Genomic DNA, 23,602 nt, shown 5'->3' on the forward strand with positions numbered 1-23,602 from the left:
GAGAAAAAGTACTACAGCTGATTCCAAGACCTATTTTGTTAGAAGCAAGGAACCTCTCATCTGTGACGAAACTCGGGATTGAACCAGGGACCTTTAGATCTTCAGTCTACCGCTCTCCCAACTGAGCTATTTTGGCCTGCTTATAGCTGTGGTCTTCATACTTTAATTTAAACCATTTAACAAAATAGATGCAGGACCTGGATTTTTAACCTCATATGGTAGAGATATGTTTTAAGGAGTCCTGTATCATTCTGCAATTAACTGGTGCAATGGGTAAATAATATTTTTGGGATCCAGGTTAGGTCATTTTTTTTTTAACTCCGAATGGACTAGCACTATATTACCCAGACGTATTTGGCATGAGTAGGTAAGCAATGTCATCTGACTACTGACATCTGTGTTCAAGGGGTAGTGGAAGGTAATGCAGATAAGAGTTCACTTTACAAAAAAGCATGAAATGGGAAATATTCATTGCCAAACCTAAAGGTAAGAGAGGTGGAAGCAAGTTTAGAAGGAGGACATAAAGCAAAGTCTATGTTAAATTGATTGTGTTGTAGATCAGTTGGAAAACTTTGATGAATAGAGAAAAAGTACTACAGCTGATTCCAAGACCTATTTTGTTAGAAGCAAGGAACCTCTCAACTGTGCCGAAACCCGGGATTGAACCAGGGACCCTTAGATCTTCAGTCTAACGCTCTCCCAACTGAGCTATTACAGCCTGCTTATATCTGTGGTCTTCATACTTTAATTTAAACCATTTAACAAAATAGATGGAGGACCTGGATTTTTAACCTCATATGGTAGAGATATGTTTTAAGGAGTCCTGTATCATTCCGCAATTAACAGGTGCAATGGGTAAATAGCATTTTTGGGATCCAGGTTAGGTAGTTGTTTTTTTAACTCTGAATGGACTAGCACTATATTACCCTGAAATATTTGGCATGAGTAGGTAAGCAATGTCATCTGACTACTGACATCTGTGTTCAAGGGGAAGTGGAAGGTAATGCAGACAAGAGTTTACTTTACAAAAAAGCATGAAATGGGAAATATTCATTGTCAAACCTGAAGGTAAGAGAGGTGGAAGCAAGTTTAGAAGGAGGACATAAAGCAAAGTCTATGTTAAATTGATTGTGTTGTAAATCAGTTGGAAAAAATTTGATGAATAGAGAAAAAGTACTACAGCTGATTCCAAGGCCTATTTTGTTAGAAGCAAGGAACCTCTCGACTGTGCCGAAACCCAGGATTGAACCAGGGACCTTTAGATCTTCAGTCTAAAGCTCTCCCAACTGAGCTATTTCGGCCTTCTGATAACTGTGGTCTTCATACTTTAATTTAAACCATTTAACGAAATAGATGCAGGACCTGGAATTTTAACCTCATATGGTAGAGATATGTTTTAAGGAGTCCTGTATCATTCCGCAATTAACTGGTGCAATGGGTAAATAATATTTTTGGGATCCAGGTTAGGTCATTTTTTTTTTTAACTCCGAATGGACTAGCACTATATTACCCAGACGTATTTGGCATGAGTAGGTAAGCAATGTCATCTGACTACTGACATCTGTGTTCAAGGGGAAGTGGAAGGTAATGCAGACAAGAGTTTACTTTACAAAAAAGCATGAAATGGGAAATATTCATTGTCAAACCTGAAGGTAAGAGAGGTGGAAGCAAGTTTAGAAGGAGGACATAAAGCAAAGTCTATGTTCAATTGATTGTGTTGTAGATCAGTTGGAAAACATTTGATGAATAGAGAAAAAGTACTACAGCTGATTCCAAGGCATGTTTTGTTAGAAGCAAGGAACCTCTCAACCGTGCCGAAACCCAGGATTGAACCAGGGACCTTTAGATGTTCAGTCTAGCGCTCTCCCAACTGAGCTATTTCGGCCTTCTGATAGCTGGGGTCTTCATACTTTAATTTGAACCATTTAACAAAATAGATGCAGGACCTGGATTTTTAACCTCATATGGTAGAGATATGTTTTAAGGAGTCCTGTATCATTCCGCAGTTAACTGGTGCAATGGGTAAATAGCATTTTTGGGATCCAGGTTAGGTACTTGTTTTTTTAACTCTGAATGGACTAGCACTATATTACCCAGATATATTTGGCATGAGTAGGTAAGCAATGTCATCTGACTACTGACATCTGTGTTCAAGGGGAAGTGGAATGTGATGCAGACAAGAGTTTACTTTACAAAAAAGGACGAAATGGGAAACATTCATAGTCAAACCTGAAGGCAAGATAGGTGGAAGAAAGTTTAAAAGGAGGACAGAAAGCAAAGTCTATGTTGAATTGATCATTTTGTAGATCAGCTGATAAAAATGTTGATAGAGAAAAAAGTACTACAGCTGATTCCAAGACCTATTTTGTTAGAAGCAAGGAACCTCTCAACTGTGCCGAAACCCGGGATTGAACCAGGGACCTTTAGATCTTCAGTCTAATGCTCTCCCAACTGAGCTATTTCGGCCTGCTTATATCTGCGGTCTTCATACTTTCATTTAAACCATTTAACAAAATAGATTCAGGACCTGGATTTTTAACCTCATATGGTAGAGATATGTTTTAAGGAGTCCTGTATCATTCCGCAATTAACTGGTGCAATGGGTAAATAGCATTTTTGGGATCCAGGTTAGGTAGTTGTTTTTTTAACTCTGAATGGACTAGCACTATATTACCCAGATATATTTGGCATGAGTAGGTAAGCAATGTCATCTGACTACTGACATCTGTGTTCAAGGGGAAGTGGAAGGTAATGCAGACAAGAGTTTACTTTACAAAAAAGCATGAAATGGGAAATATTCATTGTCAAACCTGAAGGTAAGAGAGGTGGAAGCAAGTTTAGAAGGAGGACATAAAGCAAAGTCTATGTTAAATTGATTGTGTTGTAGATCATTTAGAAAAAATTTGATGAATAGAGAAAAAGTACTACAGCTGATTCCAAGACCTATTTTGTTAGAAGCAAGGAACCTCTCAACTGTGCCGAAACCCGGGATTGAACCAGGGACCTTTTGATCTTCAGTCTAACGCTCTCCCAACTAAGCTATTTCGGCCTTCTGATAGTTGGGGTCTTCATACTTTAATTTGAACCATTTAACAAAATAGATGCAGGAACTGGATTTTTAAACTCATATGGTAGAGATATGTTTTAAGGAGTCCTGTATCATTCCCCTGTTAACTGGTGCAATGGGTAAATAGCATTTTTGGGATCCAGGTTAGGTAGTTGTTTTTTTAACTCTGAATGGACTAGCACTATATTACCCAGATATATTTGGCATGAGTAGGTAAGCAATGTCATCTGACTACTGACATCTGTGTTCAAGGGGAAGTGGAATGTGATGCAGACAAGAGTTTACTTTACAAAAAAGGACGAAATGGGAAACATTCATAGTCAAACCTGAAGGCAAGATAGGTGGAAGAAAGTTTAAAAGGAGGACAGAAAGCAAAGTCTATGTTGAATTGATCATTTTGTAGATCAGTTGATAAAAATGTTGATAGAGAAAAAAGTACTACAGCTGATTCCAAGACCTATTTTGTTAGAAGCAATATGGCTGAGATACCCGCCACCCCCTCTCAACACAATCCCCCAAAAGGAGGGAAACCGGAAACAGTTCTTAAAGTTTTTGGATGTGGGAGGGAGTGACCCTCCCGGCCGTATTTATTAAAACAAAAATTAAAACATTAAACGTTTCATGTTATGTACAATTTCATTATCACATTGCGATGTTTGGCTAACCTTAACATATTCTCTAATACAGAGGTTCTCCTAGCCGAACTAGCATCCTACAAAACATTCTCTAGAAACACTGAAATTGTACATCCTAACGTTTAAGGGCCAACGGCAAGGTCATAACCGGTGTCAAGATCCCTAACCAGACTTACCCCTCCCACTTGGGAGGGGCGACAGCACAGAGGCTTACCTCAAGTGCAACTACTAACAATTTCCCTTGACTTGACGGGGGCACTTAAGACTCGACGCCATTTAAAGGTCGTTCGAAGACTTGTGTGTGGTATCTGGAAGGTATCGTGGACCTCCCCCCACCCCACACAACTTACCGCATCTGCCGTCGCAGATGACACTGGCCCCGGGAAATTCCCCAGGAGGGGGCTGTAACCCCTCCTACAAAGGAAGGGGCCTTGACCGCCTTTCCTTTACTTCCGGCGACCCGCCCTTAGACGGGACCGCCTCCCCATTGAGGGGCCAATGGCCACCTCTCCCGAGCGCTCCCATCCGTGTTGGGTGACGCCCACTCATAGGGATCTACCAATTAGTGCTCACCGATCATGACCTTACCGCCTACCAAAAATAAATACGACAATTCTTACTCAAACCTAGGAACATTGGTCGCTACGACCCAAAGAACATGCTTAAAATGCAACACTACATCAAATCATTTTAATCGTAACAACTTACACGATATTCACCATACTTTATTATGATCAACAACAAACTGATACTTTCACAGCCTGTAAACGAAACGGAAAACATACTTATAACATTCACTTTATTGCACGATGACTTGCTGTCCTCAGGGGCTGGTGGGTGGGTCAAAATTGGCTCTTCGTTCTGTCCCGAGCTCACGGGTAGCGAGGAGGTGCAGCTTCGGAGCACAAGAACAAGAGGACGTCTTCTGGTCTTGCGTCTCTCTTTATCCGTCTTCAGGGCGGGCGAGAACCCGCCCCTGCCTGCCCCTAGGGCGGGGCTGGCTACGTCGGTGTCTAGGCCAGCCCACTCTAGGGCGGGAAAAAGCGCGCCCTGGCTACGCCGCTTCGGGCATACCAGCCGAGACGCGCCTCCCGCCCAAAAAATGGCTTCCCGGGGGGATCGAGGCACTCCGCCATACGTTCGGGGGGACCGAGTGGTCGCCCCTTTTCAGGAACCTCTCAACTGTGCCGAAACTCGGGATTGAACCAGGGACCTTTCATTCTTCAGTCTAACGCTCTCCCAACTGAGCTATTTCGGCCTGCTTATAGCTGTGGTCTTCATACTTTAATTTAAACCATTTAACGAAATAGATGCAGGACCTGGATTTTTAACCTCATATGGTAGAGATATGTTTTAAGGAGTCCTGTATCATTCTGCAATTAACTGGTGCAATAGGTAAATAATATTTTTGGGATCCAGGTTAGGCCATTTTTTTTTTTAACTCCGAATGGACTAGCACTATATTACCCAGACGTATTTGGCATGAGTAGGTAAGCAATGTCATCTGACTACTGACATCTGTGTTCAAGGGGTAGTGGAAGGTAATGCAGACAAGAGTTCACTTTACAAAAAAGCATGAAATGGGAAATATTCAGTGTCAAACCTGAAGGTAAGAGAGGTGGAAGCAAGTTTAGAAGGAGGACATAAAGCAAAGTCTATGTTAAATTGATTGTGTTGTAGATCAGTTGGAAAACTTTGATGAATAGAGAAAAAGTACTACAGCTGAATCCAAGACCTATTTTGTTAGAAGCAAGGAACCTCTCAACTGTGCCGAAACCTGGGATTGAACCAGGGACCTTTAGATCTTCAGTCTAACGCTCTCCCAACTGAGCTATTTCGGCCTTCTGATAGCTGGGGTCTTCATACTTTAATTTGAACCATTTAACAAAATAGATGCAGGACCTGGATTTTTAACCTCATATGGTAGAGATATGTTTTAAGGAGTCCTGTATCATTCCGCAGTTAACTGGTGCAATGGGTAAATAGCATTTTTGGGATCCAGGTTAGGTAGTTGTTTTTTTAACTCTGAATGGACTAGCACTATATTACCCAAATATATTTGGCATGAGTAGGTAAGCAATGTCATCTGACTACTGACATCTGTGTTCAAGGGGAAGTGGAATGTGATGCAGACAAGAGTTTACTTTACAAAAAAGGACGAAATGGGAAACATTCATAGTCAAACCTGAAGGCAAGATAGGTGGAAGAAAGTTTAAAAGGAGGACAGAAAGCAAAGTCTATGTTGAATTGATCATTTTGTAGATCAGTTGATAAAAATGTTGATAGAGAAAAAAGTACTACAGCTGATTCCAAGACATATTTTGTTAGAAGGAAGGAACCTCTCAACTGTGCCAAAACCCGGGATTGAACCAGGGACCTTTAGATCTTCAGTCTAATGCTCTCCCAACTGAGCTATTTCGGCCTGCTTATATCCGCGGTCTTCATACTTTAATTTAAACCTTTTAACAAAATAGATGCAGGACCTGGATTTTTAACCTCATATGGTAGAGATATGTTTTAAGGAGTCCTGTATCATTCCGCAATTAACTGGTGCAATGGGTAAATAGCATTTTTGGGATCCAGGTTAGGTAGTTGTTTTTTTAACTCTGAATGGACTAGCACTATATTACCCAGATATATTTGGCATGAGTAGGTAAGCAATGTCATCTGACTACTGACATCTGTGTTCAAGGGGAAGTGGAAGGTAATGCAGACAAGAGTTTACTTTACAAAAAAGCATGAAATGGGAAATATTCATTGTCAAACCTGAAGGTAAGAGAAGTGGAAGCAACTTTAGAAGGAGGACATAAAGCAAAGTCTATGTTAAATTGATTGTGTTGTAGATCATTTAGAAAAAATTTGATGAATAGAGAAAAAGTACTACAACTGATTCCAAGACCTATTTTGTTAGAAGCAAGGAACCTCTCAACTGTGCCAAAACCCGGGATTGAACCAGGGACCTTTAGATCTTCAGTCTAACGCTCTCCCAACTGAGCTATTTCGGCCTTCTGATAATTGGGGTCTTCATACTTTAATTTGAACCATTTACCAAAATAGATGCAGGAACTGGATTTTTAAACTCATATGGTAGAGATATGTTTTAAGGAGTCCTGTATCATTCCCCAGTTAACTGGTGCAATGGGTAAATAGCATTTTTGGGATCCAGGTTAGGTAGTTGTTTTTTTAACTCTGAATGGACTAGCACTATATTACCCAGATATATTTGGCATGAGTAGGTAAGCAATGTCATCTGACTACTGACATCTGTGTTCAAGGGGAAGTGGAATGTGATGCAGACAAGAGTTTACTTTACAAAAAAGGACAAAATGGGAAACATTCATAGTCAAACCTGAAGGCAAGATAGGTGGAAGAAAGTTTAAAAGGAGGACAGAAAGCAAAGTCTATGTTGAATTGATCATTTTGTAGATCAGTTGATAAAAATGTTGATAGAGAAAAAAGTACTACAGCTGATTCCAAGACCTATTTTGTTAGAAGCAAGGAACCTCTCAACTGTGACGAAACTCGGGATTGAACCAGGGACCTTTAGATCTTCAGTCTAACGCTCTCCCAACTGAGCTATTTCGGCCTGCTTATAGCTGTGGTCTTCATACTTTAATTTAAACCATTTAACAAAATAGATGCAGGACCTGGATTTTTAACCTCATATGGTAGAGATATGTTTTAAGGAGTCCTGTATCATTCTGCAATTAACTGGTGCAATGGGTAAATAATATTTTTGGGATCCAGGTTAGGTCATTTTTTTTTTTAACTCCGAATGGACTAGCACTATATTACCCAGACGTATTTGGCATGAGTAGGTAAGCAATGTCATCTGACTACTGACATCTGTGTTCAAGGGGTAGTGGAAGGTAATGCAGACAAGAGTTCACTTTACAAAAAAGCATGAAATGGGAAATATTCATTGCCAAACCTAAAGGTAAGAGAGGTGGAAGCAAGTTTAGAAGGAGGACATAAAGCAAAGTCTATGTTAAATTGATTGTGTTGTAGATCAGTTGGAAAACTTTGATGAATAGAGAAAAAGTACTACAGCTGATTCCAAGACCTATTTTGTTAGAAGCAAGGAACCTCTCAACTGTGCCGAAACCCGGGATTGAACCAGGGACCCTTAGATCTTCAGTCTAACGCTCTCCCAACTGAGCTATTTCAGCCTGCTTATATCTGTGGTCTTCATACTTTAATTTAAACCATTTAACAAAATAGATGGAGGACCTGGATTTTTAACCTCATATGGTAGAGATATGTTTTAAGGAGTCCTGTATCATTCCGCAATTAACAGGTGCAATGGGTAAATAGCATTTTTGGGATCCAGGTTAGGTAGTTGTTTTTTTAACTCTGAATGGACTAGCACTATATTACCCAGAAATATTTGGCATGAGTAGGTAAGCAATGTCATCTGACTACTGACATCTGTGTTCAAGGGGAAGTGGAAGGTAATGCAGACAAGAGTTTACTTTACAAAAAAGCATGAAATGGCAAATATTCATTGTCAAACCTGAAGGTAAGAGAGGTGGAAGCAAGTTTAGAAGGAGGACATAAAGCAAAGTCTATGTTAAATTGATTGTGTTGTAAATCAGTTGGAAAAAATTTGATGAATAGAGAAAAAGTACTACAGCTGATTCCAAGACCTATTTTGTTAGAAGCAAGGAACCTCTCAACTGTGACGAAACTCGGGATTGAACCAGGGACCTTTAGATCTTCAGTCTACCGCTCTCCCAACTGAGCTATTTTGGCCTGCTTATAGCTGTGGTCTTCATACTTTAATTTAAACCATTTAACAAAATAGATGCAGGACCTGGATTTTTAACCTCATATGGTAGAGATATGTTTTAAGGAGTCCTGTATCATTCTGCAATTAACTGGTGCAATGGGTAAATAATATTTTTGGGATCCAGGTTAGGTCATTTTTTTTTTAACTCCGAATGGACTAGCACTATATTACCCAGACGTATTTGGCATGAGTAGGTAAGCAATGTCATCTGACTACTGACATCTGTGTTCAAGGGGTAGTGGAAGGTAATGCAGATAAGAGTTCACTTTACAAAAAAGCATGAAATGGGAAATATTCATTGCCAAACCTAAAGGTAAGAGAGGTGGAAGCAAGTTTAGAAGGAGGACATAAAGCAAAGTCTATGTTAAATTGATTGTGTTGTAGATCAGTTGGAAAACTTTGATGAATAGAGAAAAAGTACTACAGCTGATTCCAAGACCTATTTTGTTAGAAGCAAGGAACCTCTCAACTGTGCCGAAACCCGGGATTGAACCAGGGACCCTTAGATCTTCAGTCTAACGCTCTCCCAACTGAGCTATTACAGCCTGCTTATATCTGTGGTCTTCATACTTTAATTTAAACCATTTAACAAAATAGATGGAGGACCTGGATTTTTAACCTCATATGGTAGAGATATGTTTTAAGGAGTCCTGTATCATTCCGCAATTAACAGGTGCAATGGGTAAATAGCATTTTTGGGATCCAGGTTAGGTAGTTGTTTTTTTAACTCTGAATGGACTAGCACTATATTACCCAGAAATATTTGGCATGAGTAGGTAAGCAATGTCATCTGACTACTGACATCTGTGTTCAAGGGGAAGTGGAAGGTAATGCAGACAAGAGTTTACTTTACAAAAAAGCATGAAATGGGAAATATTCATTGTCAAACCTGAATGTAAGAGAGGTGGAAGCAAGTTTAGAAGGAGGACATAAAGCAAAGTCTATGTTAAATTGATTGTGTTGTAAATCAGTTGGAAAAAATTTGATGAATAGAGAAAAAGTACTACAGCTGATTCCAAGGCCTATTTTGTTAGAAGCAAGGAACCTCTCGACTGTGCCGAAACCCAGGATTGAACCAGGGACCTTTAGATCTTCAGTCTAAAGCTCTCCCAACTGAGCTATTTCGGCCTTCTGATAACTGTGGTCTTCATACTTTAATTTAAACCATTTAACGAAATAGATGCAGGACCTGGATTTTTAACCTCATATGGTAGAGATATGTTTTAAGGAGTCCTGTATCATTCCGCAATTAACTGGTGCAATGGGTAAATAATATTTTTGGGATCCAGGTTAGGTCATTTTTTTTTTTAACTCCGAATGGACTAGCACTATATTACCCAGACGTATTTGGCATGAGTAGGTAAGCAATGTCATCTGACTACTGACATCTGTGTTCAAGGGGAAGTGGAAGGTAATGCAGACAAGAGTTTACTTTACAAAAAAGCATGAAATGGGAAATATTCATTGTCAAACCTGAAGGTAAGAGAGGTGGAAGCAAGTTTAGAAGGAGGACATAAAGCAAAGTCTATGTTCAATTGATTGTGTTGTAGATCAGTTGGAAAACATTTGATGAATAGAGAAAAAGTACTACAGCTGATTCCAAGGCATGTTTTGTTAGAAGCAAGGAACCTCTCAACCGTGCCGAAACCCGGGATTGAACCAGGGACCTTTAGATGTTCAGTCTAGCGCTCTCCCAACTGAGCTATTTCGGCCTTCTGATAGCTGGGGTCTTCATACTTTAATTTGAACCATTTAACAAAATAGATGCAGGACCTGGATTTTTAACCTCATATGGTAGAGATATGTTTTAAGGAGTCCTGTATCATTTCGCAGTTAACTGGTGCAATGGGTAAATAGCATTTTTGGGATCCAGGTTAGGTACTTGTTTTTTTAACTCTGAATGGACTAGCACTATATTACCCAGATATATTTGGCATGAGTAGGTAAGCAATGTCATCTGACTACTGACATCTGTGTTCAAGGGGAAGTGGAATGTGATGCAGACAAGAGTTTACTTTACAAAAAAGGACGAAATGGGAAACATTCATAGTCAAACCTGAAGGCAAGATAGGTGGAAGAAAGTTTAAAAGGAGGACAGAAAGCAAAGTCTATGTTGAATTGATCATTTTGTAGATCAGCTGATAAAAATGTTGATAGAGAAAAAAGTACTACAGCTGATTCCAAGACCTATTTTGTTAGAAGCAAGGAACCTCTCAACTGTGCCGAAACCCGGGATTGAACCAGGGACCTTTAGATCTTCAGTCTAATGCTCTCCCAACTGAGCTATTTCGGCCTGCTTATATCTGCGGTCTTCATACTTTCATTTAAACCATTTAACAAAATAGATTCAGGACCTGGATTTTTAACCTCATATGGTAGAGATATGTTTTAAGGAGTCCTGTATCATTCCGCAATTAACTGGTGCAATGGGTAAATAGCATTTTTGGGATCCAGGTTAGGTAGTTGTTTTTTTAACTCTGAATGGACTAGCACTATATTACCCAGATATATTTGGCATGAGTAGGTAAGCAATGTCATCTGACTACTGACATCTGTGTTCAAGGGGAAGTGGAAGGTAATGCAGACAAGAGTTTACTTTACAAAAAAGCATGAAATGGGAAATATTCATTGTCAAACCTGAAGGTAAGAGAGGTGGAAGCAAGTTTAGAAGGAGGACATAAAGCAAAGTCTATGTTAAATTGATTGTGCTGTAGATCATTTAGAAAAAATTTGATGAATAGAGAAAAAGTACTACAGCTGATTCCAAGACCTATTTTGTTAGAAGCAAGGAACCTCTCAACTGTGCCGAAACCCGGGATTGAACCAGGGACCTTTTGATCTTCAGTCTAATGCTCTCCCAACTAAGCTATTTCGGCCTTCTGATAGTTGGGGTCTTCATACTTTAATTTGAACCATTTAACAAAATAGATGCAGGAACTGGATTTTTAAACTCATATGGTAGAGATATGTTTTAAGGAGTCCTGTATCATTCCCCTGTTAACTGGTGCAATGGGTAAATAGCATTTTTGGGATCCAGGTTAGGTAGTTGTTTTTTTAACTCTGAATGGACTAGCACTATATTACCCAGATATATTTGGCATGAGTAGGTAAGCAATGTCATCTGACTACTGACATCTGTGTTCAAGGGGAAGTGGAATGTGATGCAGACAAGAGTTTACTTTACAAAAAAGGACGAAATGGTAAACATTCATAGTCAAACCTGAAGGCAAGATAGGTGGAAGAAAGTTTAAAAGGAGGACAGAAAGCAAAGTCTATGTTGAATTGATCATTTTGTAGATCAGTTGATAAAAATGTTGATAGAGAAAAAAGTACTACAGCTGATTCCAAGACCTATTTTGTTAGAAGCAAGGAACCTCTCAACTGTGCCGAAACTCGGGATTGAACCATGGACCTTTCATTCTTCAGTCTAACGCTCTCCCAACTGAGCTATTTCGGCCTGCTTATAGCTGTGGTCTTCATACTTTAATTTAAACCATTTAACGAAATAGATGCAGGACCTGGATTTTTAACCTCATATGGTAGAGATATGTTTTAAGGAGTCCTGTATCATTCTGCAATTAACTGGTGCAATAGGTAAATAATATTTTTGGGATCCAGGTTAGGCCATTTTTTTTTTTAACTCCGAATGGACTAGCACTATATTACCCAGACGTATTTGGCATGAGTAGGTAAGCAATGTCATCTGACTACTGACATCTGTGTTCAAGGGGTAGTGGAAGGTAATGCAGACAAGAGTTCACTTTACAAAAAAGCATGAAATGGGAAATATTCATTGTCAAACCTGAAGGTAAGAGAGGTGGAAGCAAGTTTAGAAGGAGGACATAAAGCAAAGTCTATGTTAAATTGATTGTGTTGTAGATCAGTTGGAAAACTTTGATGAATAGAGAAAAAGTACTACAGCTGAATCCAAGACCTATTTTGTTAGAAGCAAGGAACCTCTCAACTGTGCCGAAACCTGGGATTGAACCAGGGACCTTTAGATCTTCAGTCTAACGCTCTCCCAACTGAGCTATTTCGGCCTTCTGATAGCTGGGGTCTTCATACTTTAATTTGAACCATTTAACAAAATAGATGCAGGACCTGGATTTTTAACCTCATATGGTAGAGATATGTTTTAAGGAGTCCTGTATCATTCCGCAGTTAACTGGTGCAATGGGTAAATAGCATTTTTGGGATCCAGGTTAGGTAGTTGTTTTTTTAACTCTGAATGGACTAGCACTATATTACCCAAATATATTTGGCATGAGTAGGTAAGCAATGTCATCTGACTACTGACATCTGTGTTCAAGGGGAAGTGGAATGTGATGCAGACAAGAGTTTACTTTACAAAAAAGGACGAAATGGGAAACATTCATAGTCAAACCTGAAGGCAAGATAGGCGGAAGAAAGTTTAAAAGGAGGACAGAAAGCAATGTCTATGTTGAATTGATCATTTTGTAGATCAGTTGATAAAAATGTCGATAGAGAAAAAGTACTACAGCTGATTCCAAGACCTATTTTGCTAGAAGCAAGGAACCTCTCAACTGTGCCGAAACTCGGGATTGAACCAGGGACCTTTAGATCTTCAGTCTAACGCTCTCCCAACTGAGCTATTTCAGCCTGCTTATAGCTGTGGTCTTCATACTTTAATTTAAACCATTTAACGAAATAGATGCAGGACCTGGATTTTTAACCTCATATGGTAGAGATATGTTTTAAGGAGTCCTGTATCATTCTGCAATTAACTGGTGCAATGGGTAAATAATATTTTTGGGATCCAGGTTAGGTCATTTTTGTTTTTTAACTCCGAATGGACTAGCACTATATTACCCAGACGTATTTGGCATGAGTAGGTAAGCAATGTCATCTGACTACTGACATCTGTGTTCAAGGGGTAGTGGAAGGTAATGCAGACAAGAGTTCACTTTACAAAAAAGCATGAAATGGGAAATATTCATTGTCAAACCTGAAGGTAAGAGAGGTGGAAGCAAGTTTAGAAGGAGGACATAAAGCAAAGTCTATGTTAAATTGATTGTGTTGTAGATCAGTTGGAAAACTTTGATGAATAGAGAAAAAGTACTACAGCTGATTCCAAGACCTATTTTGTTAGAAGCAAGGAACCTCCCAACTGTGCCGAAACCCGGGATTGAACCAGGGACCTTTAGATCTTCAGTCTAACGCTCTCCCAACTGAGCTATTTTGGCCTTCTGATAGCTGGGGTCTTCATACTTTAATTTGAACCATTTAACAAAATAGATGCAGGACCTGGATTTTTAACCTCATATGGTAGAGATATGTTTTAAGGAGTCCTGTATCATTCCGCAGTTAACTGGTGCAATGGGTAAATAGCATTTTTGGGATCCAGGTTAGGTAGTTGTTTTTTTAACTCTGAATGGACTAGCACTATATTACCCAAATATATTTGGCATGAGTAGGTAAGCAATGTCATCTGACTACTGACATCTGTGTTCAAGGGGAAGTGGAATGTGATGCAGACAAGAGTTTACTTTACAAAAAAGGACGAAATGGGAAACATTCATAGTCAAACCTGAAGGCAAGATAGGTGGAAGAAAGTTTAAAAGGAGGACAGAAAGCAATGTCTATGTTGAATTGATCATTTTGTAGATCAGTTGATAAAAATGTCGATAGAGAAAAAGTACTACAGCTGATTCCAAGACCTATTTTGCTAGAAGCAAGGAACCTCTCAACTGTGCCGAAACCCGGGATTGAACCAGGGACCCTTAGATCTTCAGTCTAACGCTCTCCCAACTGAGCTATTTCAGCCTGCTTATATCTGTGGTCTTCATACTTTAATTTAAACCATTTAACAAAATAGATGGAGGACCTGGATTTTTAACCTCATATGGTAGAGATATGTTTTAAGGAGTCCTGTATCATTCCGCAATTAACAGGTGCAATGGGTAAATAGCATTTTTGGGATCCAGGTTAGGTAGTTGTTTTTTTAACTCTGAATGGACTAGCACTATATTACCCAGAAATATTTGGCATGAGTAGGTAAGCAATGTCATCTGACTACTGACATCTGTGTTCAAGGGGAAGTGGAAGGTAATGCAGACAAGAGTTTACTTTACAAAAAAGCATGAAATGGGAAATATTCATTGTCAAACCTGAAGGTAAGAGAGGTGGAAGCAAGTTTAGAAGGAGGACATAAAGCAAAGTCTATGTTAAATTGATTGTGTTGTAAATCAGTTGGAAAAAATTTGATGAATAGAGAAAAAGTACTACAGCTGATTCCAAGACCTATTTTGTTAGAAGCAAGGAACCTCTCGACTGTGCCGAAACCCAGGATTGAACCAGGGACCTTTAGATCTTCAGTCTAAAGCTCTCCCAACTGAGCTATTTCGGCCTTCTGATAACTGTGGTCTTCATACTCTAATTTGAACCATTTAACAAAATAGATGCAGGACCTGGTTTTTTAACCTCATATGGTAGAGATATGTTTTAAGGAGTCCTGTATCATTCCCCAGTTAACTGGTGCAATGGGTAAATAGCATTTTTGGGATCCAGGTTAGGTAGTTGTTTTTTTAACTCTGAATGGACTAGCACTATATTACCCAGATATATTTGGCATGAGTAGGTAAGCAATGTCATCTGACTACTGACATCTGTGTTCAAGGGGAAGTGGAATGTGATGCAGACAAGAGTTTACTTTACAAAAAAGGACGAAATGGGAAACATTCATAGTCAAACCTGAAGGCAAGATAGGTGGAAGAAAGTTTAAAAGGAGGACAGAAAGCAAAGTCTTTGTTGAATTGATCATTTTGTAGATCAGTTGATAAAAATGTTGATAGAGAAAAAAGTACTACAGCTGATTCCAAGACCTATTTTGTTAGAAGCAAGGAACCTCTCGACTGTGCCGAAACTCGGGATTGAACCAGGGACCTTTAGATCTTCAGTCTAACGCTCTCCCAACTGAGCTATTTCGGCCTGCTTATAGCTGTGGTCTTCATACTTTAATTTAAACCATTTAACGAAATAGATGCAGGATCTGGATTTTTAACCTCATATGGTAGAGATATGTTTTAAGGAGTCCTGTATCATTCCGCAATTAACTGGTGCAATGGGTAAATAATATTTTTGGGATCCAGGTTAGGTCATTTTTTTTTTTAACTCCGAATGGACTAGCACTATATTACCCAGACGTATTTGGCATGAGTAGGTAAGCAATGTCATCTGACTACTGACATCTGTGTTCAAGGGGAAGTGGAAGGTAATGCAGACAAGAGTTTACTTTACAAAAAAGCATGAAATGGGAAATATTCATTGTCAAACCTGAAGGTAAGAGAGGTGGAAGCAAGTTTAGAAGGAGGACATAAAGCAAAGTCTATGTTCAATTGATTGTGTTGTAGATCAGTTGGAAAACATTTGATGAATAGAGAAAAAGTACTACAGCTGATTCCAAGGCCTATTTAGTTAGAAGCAAGGAACCTCTCAACTGTGCCGAAACCCGGGATTGAACCAGGGACCTTTAGATCTTCAGTCTAACGCTCTCCCAACTGAGCTATTTCGGCCTTCTTATAATTGGGGTCTTCATACTTTAATTTGAACCATTTAACAAAATAGATGCAGGACCTGGATTTTTAACCTCATATGGTAGAGATATGTTTTAGGGAGTCCTGTATCATTCCGCAATTAACTGGTGCAATGGGTAAATAGCATTTTTGGGATCCAGGTTAGGTAGTTGTTTTTTTAACTCTGAATGGACTAGCACTATATTACCCAGAAATATTTGGCATGAGTAGGTAAGCAATGTCATCTGACTACTGACATCTGTGTTCAAGGGGAAGTTGAAGGTAATGCAGACAAGAGTTTACTTTACAAAAAAGCATGAAATGGGAAATATTCATTGTCAAACCTGAAGGTAAGAGAGGTGGAAGCAAGTTTAGAAGGAGGACATAAAGCAAAGTCTATGTTAAATTGATTGTGTTGTAGATCAGTTGGAAAAAATTTGATGAATAGAGAAAAAGTACTACAGCTGATTCCAAGAACTATTTTGTTAGAAGCAAGGAACCTCTCAACTGTGCCGAAACCCGGGATTGAACCAGGGACCTTTAGATCTTCAGTCTAACGCTCTCCCAACTGAGCTATTTCGGCCTTCTGATAATTGGGGTCTTCATATTTTAATTTGAACCATTTAACAAAATAGATGCAGGAACTGGATTTTTAAACTCATATGGTAGAGATATGTTTTAAGGAGTCCTGTATCATTCCCCAGTTAACTGGTGCAATGGGTAAATAGCATTTTTGGGATCCAGGTTAGGTAGTTGTTTTTTTAACTCTGAATGGACTAGCACTATATTACCCAGATATATTTGGCATGAGTAGGTAAGCAATGTCATCTGACTACTGACATCTGTGTTCAAGGGGAAGTGGAATGTGATGCAGACAAGAGTTTACTTTACAAAAAAGGATGAAATGGGAAACATTCATAGTCAAACCTGAAGGCAAGATAGGTGGAAGAAAGTTTAAAAGGAGGACAGAAAGCAAAGTCTACGTTGAATTGATCATTTTGTAGATCAGTTGATAAAAATGTTGATAGAGAAAAAAGTACTACAGCTGATTCCAAGACCTATTTTGTTAGAAGCAAGGAACCTCTCAACTGTGCCGAAACCCGGGATTGAACCAGGGACCTTTAGATCTTCAGTCTAACGCTCTCTCAACTGAGCTATTTCGGCCTGCTTATAGCTGTGGTCTTCATACTTTAATTTAAACCATTTAACAAAATAGATGCAGGACCTGGATTTTTAACCTCATATGGTAGAGATATGTTTTAAGGAGTCCTGTATCATTCCGCAATTAACTGGTGCAATGGGTAAATAATATTTTTGGGATCCAGGTTAGGTCATTTTTTTTTTAACTCCGAATGGACTAGCACTATATTACCCAGACGTATTTGGCATGAGTAGGTAAGCAATGTCATCTGACTACTGACATCTGTGTTCAAGGGGTAGTGGAAGGTAATGCAGACAAGAGTTTACTTTACAAAAAAGCATGAAATGGGAAAAATTCATTGTCAAACCTGAAGGTAAGTTTAGAAGGAGGACATAAAGCAAAGTCTATGTTAAATTGATTGTGTTGTAGATCAGTTGGAAAACTTTGATGAATAGAGAAAAAGTACTACAGCTGATTCCAAGACCTATTTTGTTAGAAGCAAGGAACGTCTCAACTGTGCCGAAACCCGGGATTGAACCAGGGACCTTTAGATCTTCAGTGAGCTATTTCGGCCTGCTTGTATCTGTGGTCTTCATACTTTAATTTAAACCATTTAACAAAATAGATGGAGGACCTGGATTTTTAACCTCATATGGTAGAGATATGTTTTAAGGAGTCCTGTATTATTCCGCAATTAACAGGTGCAATGGGTAAATAGCATTTTTGGGATCCAGGTTAGGTAGTTGTTTTTTTAACTCTGAATGGACTAGCACTATATTACCCAGAAATATTTGGCATGAGTAGGTAAGCAATGTCATCTGACTACTGACATCTGTGTTCAAGAGGAAGTGGAAGGTAATGCAGACAAGAGTTTACTTTACAAAAAAGCATGAAATGGGAAATATTCATTGTCAAACCTGAAGGTAAGAGAGGTGGAAGCAAGTTTAGAAGGAGGACATAAAGCAAAGTCTATGTTAAATTGATTGTGTTGTAAATCAGTTGGAAAAAATTTGATGAATAGAGAAAAAGTACTACAGCTGATTCCAAGACCTATTTTGTTAGAAGCAAGGAACCTCTCGACTGTGCCAAAACCCAGGATTGAACCAGGGACCTTTAGGTCTTCAGTCTAACGCTCTCCCAACTGAGCTATTTCGGCCTTCTGATAACTGTGGTCTTCATACTCTAATGTGAACCATTTAACAAAATAGATGCAGGACCTGGATTTTTAACCTCATATGGTAGAGATATGTTTTAAGGAGTCCTGTATCATTCCCCAGTTAACTGGTGCAATGGGTAAATAGCATTTTTGGGATCCAGGTTAGGTAGTTGTGTTTTTTAACTCTGAATGGACTAGCACTATATTACCCAGATATATTTGGCATGAGTAGGTAAGCAATGTCATCTGACTACTGACATCTGTGTTCAAGGGGAAGTGGAATGTGATGCAGACAAGAGTTTACTTTACAAAAAAGGACGAAATGGGAAACATTCATAGTCAAACCTGAAGGCAAGATAGGTGGAAGAAAGTTTAAACGGAGGACAGAAAGCAAAGTCTATGTTGAATTGATCATTTTGTAGATCAGTTGATAAAAATGTTGATAGAGAAAAAAGTACTACAGCTGATTCCAAGACCTATTTTGTTAGAAGCAAGGAACCTCTCAACTGTGCCAAAACCCGGGATTGAACCAGGAACCTTTAGATCTTCAGTCTAACGCTCTCCCAACTGAGCTATTTCAGCCTGCTTATAGCTGTGGTCTTCAAACTTTAATTTAAACCATTTAACAAAATAGATGCAGGACCTGGATTTTTAACCTCATATGGTAGAGATATGTTTTAAGGAGTCCTGTATCATTCCGCAATTAACAGGTGCAATGGGTAAATAGCATTTTTGGGATCCCGGTTAGGTAGTTGTTTTTTTAACTCTGAATGGACTAGCACTATATTACCCAGATATATTTGGCATGAGTAGGTAAGCAATGTCATCTGACTACTGACGTCTGTGTTCAAGGGGAAGTGGAATGTGATGCAGACAAGAGTTTACTTTACAAAAAAGGACGAAATGGGAAACATTCATAGTCAAACCTGAAGGCAAGATAGGTGGAAGAAAGTTTAAAAGGAGGACAGAAAGCAACGTCTATGTTGAATTGATCATTTTGTAGATCAGTTGATAAAAATGTTGATAGAGAAAAAAGTACTACAGCTGATTCAAGACCTATTTTGTTAGAAGCAAGGAACCTCTCAACTGTGCCAAAACCCAGGATTGAACCAGGGACCTTTAGATCTTCAGTCTAACGCTCTCCCAACTGAGCTATTTCGGCCTGCTTAGATTTGTGGTCTTCATACTTTAATTTAAACCATTTAACAAAATAGATGCAGGACCTGGATTTTTAACCTCATATGGTATAGATATGTTTTAAGGAGTCCTGTATCATTCCGCAATTAACTGGTGCAATGGGTAAATAGCCTTTTTGGGATCCAGGTTAGGTAGTTGTTTTTTAACTCTGAATGGACTAGCACTATATTACCCAGATATATTTGGCATGAGTAGGTAAGCAATGTCATCTGACTACTGACATCTGTGTTCAAGGGGAAGTGGAATGTGATGCAGACAAGAGTTTACTTTACGAAAAAGGACGAAATGGGAAACATTCATAGTCAAACCTGAAGGCAAGATAGGTGGAAGAAAGTTTAAAAGGAGGACAGAAAGCAAAGTCTACGTTGAATTGATCATTTTGTAGATCAGTTGATAAAAATGTTGATAGAGAAAAAAGTACTACAGCTGATTCCAAGACCTATTTTGTTAGAAGCAAGGAACCTCTCAACTGTGCCGAATCCAGGATTGAACCAGGGACCTTTAGATCTTCAGTCTAACGCTCTCCCAACTGAGCTATTTCGGCCTGCTTATAGCTGTGGTCTTCATACTTTAATTTAAACCATTTAACAAAATAGATGCAGGACCTGGATTTTTAACCTCATATGGTAGAGATATGTTTTAAGGAGTCCTGTATCATTCCGCAATTAACTGGTGCAATGGGTAAATAATATTTTTGGGATCCAGGTTAGGTCATTTTTTTTTTTAACTCCGAATGGACTAGCACTATATTACCCAGACGTATTTGGCATGAGTAGGTAAGCAATGTCATCTGACTACTGACATCTGTGTTCAAGGGGTAGTGGAAGGTAATGCAGACAAGAGTTTACTTTACAAAAAAGCATGAAATGGGAAATATTCATTGTCAAACCTGAAGGTAAGAGAGGTGGAAGCAAGTTTAGAAGGAGGACATAAAGCAAAGTCTATGTTAAATTGATTGTGTTGTAGATCAGTTGGAAAACTTTGATGAATAGAGAAAAAGTACTACAGCTGATTCCAAGACCTATTTTGTTAGAAGCAAGGAACGTCTCAACTGTGCCGAAACCCGGGATTGAACCAGGGACCTTTAGATCTTCAGTCTAACACTCTCCCAACTGAGCTATTTCGGCCTTCTGATAGCTGGGGTCTTCATACTTTAATTTGAACCATTTAACAAAATAGATGCAGGACCTGGATTTTTAAACTCAAATGGTAGAGATATGTTTTAAGGAGTCCTGTATCATTCCCCAGTTAACTGGTGCAATGGGTAAATAGCCTTTTTGGGATCCAGGTTAGGTAGTTGTTTTTTTAACTCTGAATGGACTAGCACTATATTACCCAGATATATTTGGCATGAGTAGGTAAGCAATGTCATCTGACTACTGACATCTGTGTTCAAGGGGAAGTGGAATGTGATGCAGACAAGAGTTTACTTTACGAAAAAGGACGAAATGGGAAACATTCATAGTCAAACCTGAAGGCAAGATAGGTGGAAGAAAGTTTAAAAGGAGGACAGAAAGCAAAGTCTACGTTGAATTGATCATTTTGTAGATCAGTTGATAAAAATGTTGATAGAGAAAAAAGTACTACAGCTGATTCCAAGACTTATTTTGTTAGAAGCAAGGAACCTCTCAACTGTGCCGAAACCCGGGATTGAACCAGGGACCTTTAGATCTTCAGTCTAACGCTCTCCCAACTGAGCTATTTCGGCCTGCTTATAGCTGTGGTCTTCATACTTTAATTTAAACCATTTAACAAAATAGATGCAGGACCTGGATTTTTAACCTCATATGGTAGAGATATGTTTTAAGGAGTCCTGTATCATTCCGCAATTAACTGGTGCAATGGGTAAATAATATTTTTGGGATCCAGGTTAGGTCATTTTTTTTTTTAACTCCGAATGGACTAGCACTATATTACCCAGACGTATTTGGCATGAGTAGGTAAGCAATGTCATCTGACTACTGACATCTGTGTTCAAGGGGTAGTGGAAGGTAATGCAGACAAGAGTTTACTTTACAAAAAAGCATGAAATGGGAAATATTCATTGTCAAACCTGAAGGTAAGAGAGGTGGAAGCAAGTTTAGAAGGAGGACATAAAGCAAAGTCTATGTTAAATTGATTGTGTTGTAGATCAGTTGGAAAACTTTGATGAATAGAGAAAAAGTACTACAGCTGATTCCAAGACCTATTTTGTTAGAAGCAAGGAACGTCTCAACTGTGCCAAAACCCGGGATTGAACCAGGGACCTTTAGATCTTCAGTCTAACGCTTTCCCAACTGAGCTATTTCAGCCTTCTGATAGCTGGGGTCTTCATACTTTAATTTGAACCATTTAACAAAATAGATGCAGGACCTGGATTTTTAACCTCATATGGTAGAGATATGTTTTAAGGAGTCCTGTATCATTCCGCAGTTAACTGGTGCAATGGGTAAATAGCATTTTTGGGATCCAGGTTAGGTAGTTGTTTTTTTAACTCTGAATGGACTAGCACTATATTACCCAAATATATTTGGCATGAGAAGGTAAGCAATGTCATCTGACTACTGACATCTGTGTTCAAGGGGAAGTGGAATGTGATGCAGACAAGAGTTTACTTTACAAAAAAGGACGAAATGGGAAACATTCATAGTCAAACCTGAAGGCAAGATAGGTGGAAGAAAGTTTAAAAGGAGGACAGAAAGCAATGTCTATGTTGAATTGATCATTTTGTAGATCAGTTGATAAAAATGTCGATAGAGAAAAAGTACTACAGCTGATTCCAAGACCTATTTTGCTAGAAGCAAGGAATCTCTCAACTGTGCCGAAAGCCGGGATTGAACCAGGAACCTTTAGATCTTCAGTCTAACGCTCTCCCAACTGAGCTATTTCAGCCTGCTTATAGCTGTGGTCTTCATACTTTAATTTAAACCATTTAACAAAATAGATGCAGGACCTGGATTTTTAACCTCATATGGTAGAGATATGTTTTAAGGAGTCCTGTATCATTCCGCAGTTAACTGGTGCAATGGGTAAATAGCATTTTTGGGATCCAGGTTAGGTAGTTGTTTTTTTAACTCTGAATGGACTAGCACTATATTACCCAAATATATTTGGCATGAGAAGGTAAGCAATGTCATCTGACTACTGACATCTGTGTTCAAGGGGAAGTGGAATGTGATGCAGACAAGAGTTTACTTTACAAAAAAGGACGAAATGGGAAACATTCATAGTCAAACCTGAAGGCAAGATAGGTGGAAGAAAGTTTAAAAGGAGGACAGAAAGCAATGTCTATGTTGAATTGATCATTTTGTAGATCAGTTGATAAAAATGTCGATAGAGAAAAAGTACTACAGCTGATTCCAAGGCCTATTTTGCTAGAACCAAGGAATCTCTCAACTGTGCCGAAACCCGGGATTGAACCAGGGACCTTTAGATCTTCAGTCTAACGCTCTCCCAACTGAGCTATTTCGGCCTGCTTATATCTGTGGTCTTCATACTTTAATTTAAACCATTTAACAAAATAGATGGAGGACCTGGATTTTTAACCTCATATGGTAGAGATATGTTTTAAGGAGTCCTGTATCATTCCGCAATTAACAGGTGCAATGGGTAAATAGCATTTTTGGGATCCAGGTTAGGTAGTTGTTTTTTTAACTATGAATGGACTAGCACTATATTACCCAGAAATATTTGGCATGAGTAGGTAAGCAATGTCATCTGACTACTGACATCTGTGTTCAAGGGGAAGTGGAATGTGATGCAGACAAAAGTTTACTTTACGAAAAAGGACGAAATGGGAAACATTCATAGTCAAACCTGAAGGCAAGATAGGTGGAAGAAAGTTTAAAAGGAGGACAGAAAGCAAAGTCTACGTTGAATTGATCATTTTGTAGATCAGTTGATAAAAATGTTGATAGAGAAAAAAGTACTACAGCTGATTCCAAGACTTATTTTGTTAGAAGCAAGGAACCTCTCAACTGTGCCGAAACCCGGGATTGAACCAGGGACCTTTAGATCTTCAGTCTAACGCTCTCCCAACTGAGCTATTTCGGCCTGCTTATAGCTGTGGTCTTCATACTTTAATTTAAACCATTTAACAAAATAGA

The 23,602-nt window shown here is 38.9% G+C and overlaps 10 non-coding genes across 10 annotated transcripts; all 10 read right to left on the bottom strand.

Moving 5' to 3' along the window:
* Window positions 1-2,393: 2,393 nt before the first annotated feature.
* On the bottom strand, window positions 2,394-2,466 carry TRNAF-GAA (transfer RNA phenylalanine (anticodon GAA)). Its single transcript has one exon. It is a non-coding gene; the product is annotated as a tRNA-Phe (tRNA).
* A 3,004-nt stretch (window positions 2,467-5,470) lies between these two features.
* On the bottom strand, window positions 5,471-5,543 carry TRNAF-GAA (transfer RNA phenylalanine (anticodon GAA)). The gene has a single exon. It is a non-coding gene; the product is annotated as a tRNA-Phe (tRNA).
* Window positions 5,544-6,634: 1,091 nt separating this feature from the next.
* TRNAF-GAA (transfer RNA phenylalanine (anticodon GAA)) lies at window positions 6,635-6,707 on the bottom strand. The gene has a single exon. It is a non-coding gene; the product is annotated as a tRNA-Phe (tRNA).
* A 4,004-nt stretch (window positions 6,708-10,711) lies between these two features.
* On the bottom strand, window positions 10,712-10,784 carry TRNAF-GAA (transfer RNA phenylalanine (anticodon GAA)). The gene has a single exon. It is a non-coding gene; the product is annotated as a tRNA-Phe (tRNA).
* Window positions 10,785-12,458: 1,674 nt separating this feature from the next.
* Window positions 12,459-12,531, bottom strand: TRNAF-GAA (transfer RNA phenylalanine (anticodon GAA)). Its single transcript has one exon. It is a non-coding gene; the product is annotated as a tRNA-Phe (tRNA).
* Window positions 12,532-15,950: 3,419 nt separating this feature from the next.
* On the bottom strand, window positions 15,951-16,023 carry TRNAF-GAA (transfer RNA phenylalanine (anticodon GAA)). Its single transcript has one exon. It is a non-coding gene; the product is annotated as a tRNA-Phe (tRNA).
* A 510-nt stretch (window positions 16,024-16,533) lies between these two features.
* TRNAF-GAA (transfer RNA phenylalanine (anticodon GAA)) lies at window positions 16,534-16,606 on the bottom strand. Its single transcript has one exon. It is a non-coding gene; the product is annotated as a tRNA-Phe (tRNA).
* Window positions 16,607-21,152: 4,546 nt separating this feature from the next.
* Window positions 21,153-21,225, bottom strand: TRNAF-GAA (transfer RNA phenylalanine (anticodon GAA)). The gene has a single exon. It is a non-coding gene; the product is annotated as a tRNA-Phe (tRNA).
* Window positions 21,226-22,895: 1,670 nt separating this feature from the next.
* On the bottom strand, window positions 22,896-22,968 carry TRNAF-GAA (transfer RNA phenylalanine (anticodon GAA)). The gene has a single exon. It is a non-coding gene; the product is annotated as a tRNA-Phe (tRNA).
* A 508-nt stretch (window positions 22,969-23,476) lies between these two features.
* TRNAF-GAA (transfer RNA phenylalanine (anticodon GAA)) lies at window positions 23,477-23,549 on the bottom strand. The gene has a single exon. It is a non-coding gene; the product is annotated as a tRNA-Phe (tRNA).
* Window positions 23,550-23,602: the final 53 nt, after the last annotated feature.

This window comes from Lissotriton vulgaris, chromosome 8 (assembly GCF_964263255.1).
Source record: "Lissotriton vulgaris chromosome 8, aLisVul1.2, whole genome shotgun sequence".
Lineage (NCBI taxonomy): Eukaryota > Metazoa > Chordata > Amphibia > Caudata > Salamandridae > Lissotriton > Lissotriton vulgaris.